At 37.4% G+C, this 6,641-nt stretch overlaps 1 pseudogene; it reads right to left on the reverse strand.

Moving 5' to 3' along the window:
- The window catches only part of LOC101588097, a 70,293-nt pseudogene that overhangs the window by 36,299 nt on the left and 27,353 nt on the right, over window positions 1–6,641 (reverse strand).

Genomic DNA, 6,641 nt, shown 5'->3' on the forward strand with positions numbered 1-6,641 from the left:
TCCATTAATTCTGAAAGAAGGGTCTATCAATTTCAATTGAAAGTTGTTGTCTTTTAGTGGCTCAAAAACTTCACTTGATGCTCTTCTTGACTTGATGATTTATATTGAGAAATCTACTATAATTCTCATGGGCTTTCCTTTAAATATTTCTTTTCTCTAACAGATTTTAGTATGTTATTTTTATACTTAATTCCTTGGATCTTGCTTATTATGTCTGGGTGAAGATTTAGTTTGGCTGATTCCATTTAGAGTTCTATATGCCTCAATTAACTAAACATCGGATTGTTTCCCCATACTTGGGAAGTTTTCTGCTATTACTTCTGCAAATATTCTTTTTATGTCATTTGTGTTGAACTCTTCTTTTTCACTGGTGCCTGTTAGTCTTATGTAGTTCATCTTTGCATCATCTTGTAGCTGCTGAATTTTTATTCCCTGGTTCCTTCTTCTTTTTAAGAGATCTTTTCTTTCCTGATCACTAGCTGCCATGATGTTGTCATGGTCTGAAAGTGTATCTTCGGTTTCATTCAACCAGTTTTGCCAACTTTTAATGGAATTTTTTATTTCATATATATCTCTTTGAATCTATTTCATGTAATCTGTTTCTTTCCTATATTCCTCATTTGAGGTTTCCATTATTTTTCTATGTGCCTCAATTTTTTTTATCAATGTTTTCTTTAGCTATGCTCAGTAATTCTTTCATTACAGCTATCATTTCTTTTTTTTTTTACTGGAGAGATTAATTCTGATCTGATTTCCTCTATACCCCTCTAGAATTGTTTCTTTGCTTCATTTACAATCATTTCAGAGCTTTTGGGTATGTAATTTCTAATTTCTTCTATGCTGATATCTCCTAAATTTGTTCTGGGTGGGCTGGGGGCCTGATATCACATTTGCCCCTTAGTCTTGTCATTTTCTATTCCAGAAGAAACTATTTTGTTTTCTGTGGTACTTTTTGGTGAAATTTTGATAGTAGGTAGCTTTATACCTGCAATCAAAGCCTCTTTAAAGAGTCTGTTTCTCAAGGATCTCTTTGTATGACAGAGATTCTTGTTTTGTGTGTGTCCCAAGATCTTGCCTTCTCTATTGATTGAGAATAGAATATTGGTTTCCCTTTGGCACTGTCTATCCTTCAGTGTAGGGCTTTGGTGAGTTTATTACTCAAGCACTTCCTGATATTACTGCCCAGGGACAGAATGTGATTAAAATATGTAGGGTATCCTAGTTACAGTAGTATAATTGGCAATAATAATATCAGGTGAAATTTAGTAATTGACAGACTTTCGTAACTAATGGTTTTGTGCTTTAGACCATAAGAGCAAATCCTGTAGTTGTATAATAAAACAAATCACAAATTGAGAATTTGCTTGTGAACTAGCTCCCAAGTTCCATTTGGGCACCTCCCCACCATGTACCTGGAGTCTTCTGGAAAGACTAATTCATCCAAGTTCCTTCCTCCTGCCTCCATGCAGGAGTCTGGGTCCCTGTAGTCCTCAGTGCTTACCTGGGCTTGGCCTCCCAAGTCTGTGCAGTGAATCCGAACCTACTGTTCATCTGGGCTTGGGCCTGCTGGTTACCTGGGCTCAGTCCACTAGTCTGTGTGGTGAATCTGGGTCTCCTGTTCATAAATTCTGTTTTTTGAAAGTATATGAATATACTTTTTCAAAAACCAAGTGTATATATTCAAATTGTTTTCCAAAAAGTCTGTATGAATTTCCACTTTTACCATGGTGAAGATCATTTGTTTCTACATATTTTTAGCATCACTAAAATGTATCTATCTCATTATTCCTCTAAGAAAATCCTTTGTAGAAATTTGGGAAAGCAGAAAAACAAGACAGAAACATCTACAAATTGCTTAGATCCTGTAGTCTATATATTCATTCACATTCTTTCATATATAATGTGGACAGGACAGATTATGGCATGTAATAGTTGCAAATTATTCAATGGTTCCTTTGAGATACTTTATAGTTTGTGTTTTAATTGGCAGAAAGCTGTCAGGAAATAATGATTTAGCTATTTTCTAAATATGTCACAATTCTACATTCAATATAAAAGTGAATTCTTGAAACATAGTATTCATGAAGTATTTAATGTCAACTCCCATAGAAAGTATGGATACTTACACAGCCTGAAATCTCTTAGGATTTTATTCTTCTGTTTGCTGAATTCCCACATGAAAATTCTATAGGATTTATGTGTGAATTATAGGTTAGTTGAGCAGAAAAGGGTATCCAGGCTTGGGAAATAGCTCAGGGATAGAGAACTTGCCTAGTATCCATGAGGTCTTATGTTCAATCCCAGTAAAAGATAAATAAATGAAAATATATATTCATAATTCAAAATGTTAGAGACATCATACAAAATACTACATATAATAAAGTTTAACTGTTAGCTAAACTGGCAGTCATATTTTTCATTTCAGAAACCAATGAAGTGTGGTCACAGTGAATAAAATCTTGCTCATTTCGTTACAGAACTATGCATGTGAAAGGAAATCACCAAAATCAAGAGCATAAGAAGGCCATATGATGCTCTAACTTTGTTTACTTAGTGAACCATAGGATTTCCAAATGTTGAACCATGAGGTGCTATGGATTTAAAATACAGTGATAAATGGATAAAATGGTAATGATGACTAAAGTTAAATGTTAAGTACTTATTCTTAAACAGAAGAAAATACTATTTCAGAAAAGCTGGCCAGCCTATTAACACTGAAACTGTGAAACTCTGAGAGCCAAGTGTGAGCGTTTGGAGAAGGAGGGGAATTTGCTCTCTCTCTCTCTCTCTCTCTCTCTCTCTCTATATATATATATCATGCTTGTATTCTACTAGCAGAATATACATTGTTTACTTTCATTAACAGACCATTGGCAACTGTAAATCATTCACTGCATCACAAATGAAGCCATGGAGTCCATTTTCAAAAAACTAGGTGACAACAACAAAGTCACAAACAAAACTCTCCTAAACAAGCACCAACAACCAGATCAGAGTAGGAACTAGCCATAAATAGCAAAGTAGCTTACAATTAATTTTATGATCATTTTGAAGTCTGTGGAGTTTGTTAACCTTGAAAATGTTTATGTATATAAAGAAAGCATGAATTTAAAAAATCCAACTTAAGGAACAAAAAGGAGGACCATATTTTGTTCCCAGAGCTGAGCTATTTTAGGCTTATTTATCTGATATATTTAGGGTTAGGCTACAGAGTAATCATAGAGAGGTCTGCCAAAGATTCAGGCCTATTTTTTAACAATTTCTGTGTCAGCAGCAGGAACATTATTCAGACTGTGTTGGCCCTGAGTTGCCCATAACACAGATGCCAGCTGGAAGTGCAGAAGAGGGGTCTTGGTCAAGTGTGGAAGCAATTAGAGCCTCAGTACACAGTGGCTGATCATGAATATATGAGTTTCAATCTTCTTCTTCTTCCCTTCAAATCTGCCTGCAAACCTTGCAGGTGGGTGGGCTAGAATTTGAGAGAAGCAGCTGACCCCACAGGGAAGACTGAGCCCCTGTGGTGGTTCTCAGCATGGAGGTGGCTGTGTTCCTGAGGATTAGCAATGGAGGTAGGGGTTGTGCTCTGCCCAGTGCCCACTCAAGTTCAGAACAACTTTTAATCCATACTTATTCCACTGTCTAGGGCATGACTAGATCTGTCCCATTTCTCTATTCCTACAAGAAATGTGACCTGTTTTCTAATTTTCACAAAGGTAGGGTCAAGGCTATGAACAACAGGACAGTAATGGTCAAAGACTACGGATCAGAGGCTGCCATATTGTGAGAACAGAACTAGCTATGGGAAACCATGCAGATGATGCAGTGGTGAACTGGGACAAGTGTCTCAGTTTTGCCCTGATTTTCTACAGGGATAGAAGAAACACAATGTATTCTGGACAGTTGAGACAGGGTTGGGTGGGGGAGATGATAATACAGTCTTTATAAGTCATGGTGCTATATCAAAAAGGTAGGAGGGTGAGTCCTACTGTCTGAGCTATCCTGTACCACAAGGCATTCAACCCTGGAAAGCATGAAGCTGCCTCCTTCTTGAGTGTGGTTCGCATCAAATGTGGCCCAAGCATGTGTCAGGTTCCTGTCAACTAAACAGAGTCCAAGTGGTGGCCTGAAGCCTCCCTCTACTCTAATGGCTCATTTATTTCTGTCCAAGTTAGAAATAGGTCAGGAAAGGACTGAAAAGCATTTTAGAACTGAGATCTTTGAGTGGTCAGGATTTTTTCTGCATATCTACCTTTTTCTCTGGTTGAATGCTTGGAAAAGTCTTTTAATATTTGTGTAAATGACGTGAGAATTGTTGGAACACTTGGCTTATTTCATTCATGCCTGTAGCCAGGAATCTGATTTCAAGGCTCTCTCTGGAGGCTCTGCTGAAAGACTGTAAAGCAAATGCTACTTGGATGGATAGTGAAGGGATTATTTCTGACTACTTCTTCCTTTTCAGAGCCCTGAACTAGCTAGTTGTCATCTTAGAAAATGTCATAGCATCATATGTTAAATTCAGGAAACAGATACTCTACATTTAGAAGTTCTAATTCCCACAAAAACTGACCTGTTAGATATACAAGATATACATTCCAGAAATGCTGAAATTAATTGCTCAAGAAGGAACATTTTTGCTTTTAATGTCTTGTGTTCCTATGTTTGATTTAGTCACAATATATTACATTTGTTGGCATGATTTCAACATCAGCAGGAAATGTTTCAGTCATCATTTTGTTTATAATGAAGCATATGTTGATGAAAATTCCATTCTTACTATAAAGATTGTCAACTCCTTAATTATAAACATGCCTTGTGAGATTATTTTATTAAATATCCATAAAAAGTATCTTTTAAAATATGGAGTATGCATGTGTGTGCATGTACATGTGTGCTGGAGTTTGAAACCAGGACCTCATACATGCTACACATAGGATTTTGCCACTCAGCTGTCCCCAAGTTCCAAAAAACAGTTTTACATGTTTTTATTAATATTTTCAAATTCCACAAGGTACTCACCTCTTCTTACAGTGCTCTTCAGGGTGTAACTTAGTTGTTCCATTTAACTAATTTCAGCTTAATGTCTGTGGGGTAAAAACCAGTAAAAACATGGCCTCTCTTAGAGTTTACAATTTAGATTAATATCCACAAAAGAGAGAAAAGTGAATAATATATTATGGTCAGATTGCCACTACTTAAAGATCCATGAAGAAAGAAGCAATTGCTACCAGTACAAGTCTAAGCTGAACATAGAATGTATTCCTTGGACATTCCATATAAAGAAAGGCAGACTTGTCATTGGAAGTGGTGTGGTAGGGCCAGCCAGATAGTTCAGCAGACTAAAGCACCCACATAGGCAGATGGCCAGGGTTTGATCCCTGGCTTGCCGTGCCAGCCCTGACCTCTGGGTGCACTGAAACAGCAATTAAGACTGGGTGTGGGGATGTGCACCTGTAATCTCAGCACTTGGGAGGCTGAAAGTGGGAGAATCACTATGAGTCTGATCTGTGTAGTGAGACCCTGTAGACCCTTATACCAAATACATAAAAAAATAAAAAAGAAAGTAGTGTGGAGATAAAACAATTAGTGATCAGCCAGCACTTCTGTGCAAACAAGCTACAAACATTTTTTCCCAGGACCTCTAACTTTAAGCATGCTCTTTTTCTTCTACTTTTAATTTGTCATCAGGTTGTCCTGCAGCAGGACACACCCAGAGACTCATACTATACTCAGAATGAGAAAATGTGGGATTTACAATGCATCTTCGTTAACTTTTCTTTATTGCTGAGACAAAGTACCAACACCTGAGGTTAAAGGAAGAGCGGTGTGTCTGATGCACAGTTCACAAAAGTTTCAGTTCATAAAACTGAAAACATAGGTGGCTGCCTCCCAGGTAGGGAGGCACAGCAGAGGGGCATCGCAGAGGAGAACAGTTGAGGGCAGGCAGAAGGCAGAAGACAGAGAAGGATGGAAGAAACTACAAACAAAGCAGTAACTGTAGGTTAAGAGCATTTTGTTTTGCCTCAGTTTTCAAAGTTATCATTTTGATGTATGTGAAAAGTTACCCTCTTCAGCATCATTCAGTCAGTCTTCATTAGGCTTTCTATACTGGCCTGTACAAGGTTTCCCAGATACATGTACTGAACAAAAGCTATATTTAATGGTTTCCTTTACATCAACCTATTTGGCTCTTTTTTTGGTTTTGTTTTCATTTTTTGTTTGTTTTTTGTATTTAGGACAGGGTCTACAGGGTGTTCAGGGTCTCACAACATAGATCAGACTCGTAGTGATTCTTCTGTTTTCAGCCTTCCAAGTGCTGGGATTATAGGCATGTGCCACCACACCAAGACTCAGCATTCCCCATGGGCAGGGCCAGCACAGGACTTCTGGGATTGAACCCTGGTCACTGCGATCTGCCTAAGCGGGCAACTTGTTTTCCTCTTGAGCATGTCTTTCCTTGTTTTTTTTTTCTTTAGCATACTTTTGTGATGCATAGTAACTCTATTCAGCATGGAGGCTTTGGTTCATATATACATATCACTTCTTTTTTATTATTAAATTTATTGAGAAACAAATAGCAATGAGACAGTTTCAAAACCAATTAATAGGACAGTTTCAGTAATTAATACATTGCATGTTGTTGT

The sequence above is a fragment of the Octodon degus genome, unplaced genomic scaffold (assembly GCF_000260255.1).
Source record: "Octodon degus isolate 3935 unplaced genomic scaffold, OctDeg1.0 scaffold00055, whole genome shotgun sequence".
NCBI classification, from domain to species: Eukaryota; Metazoa; Chordata; class Mammalia; order Rodentia; family Octodontidae; genus Octodon; species Octodon degus.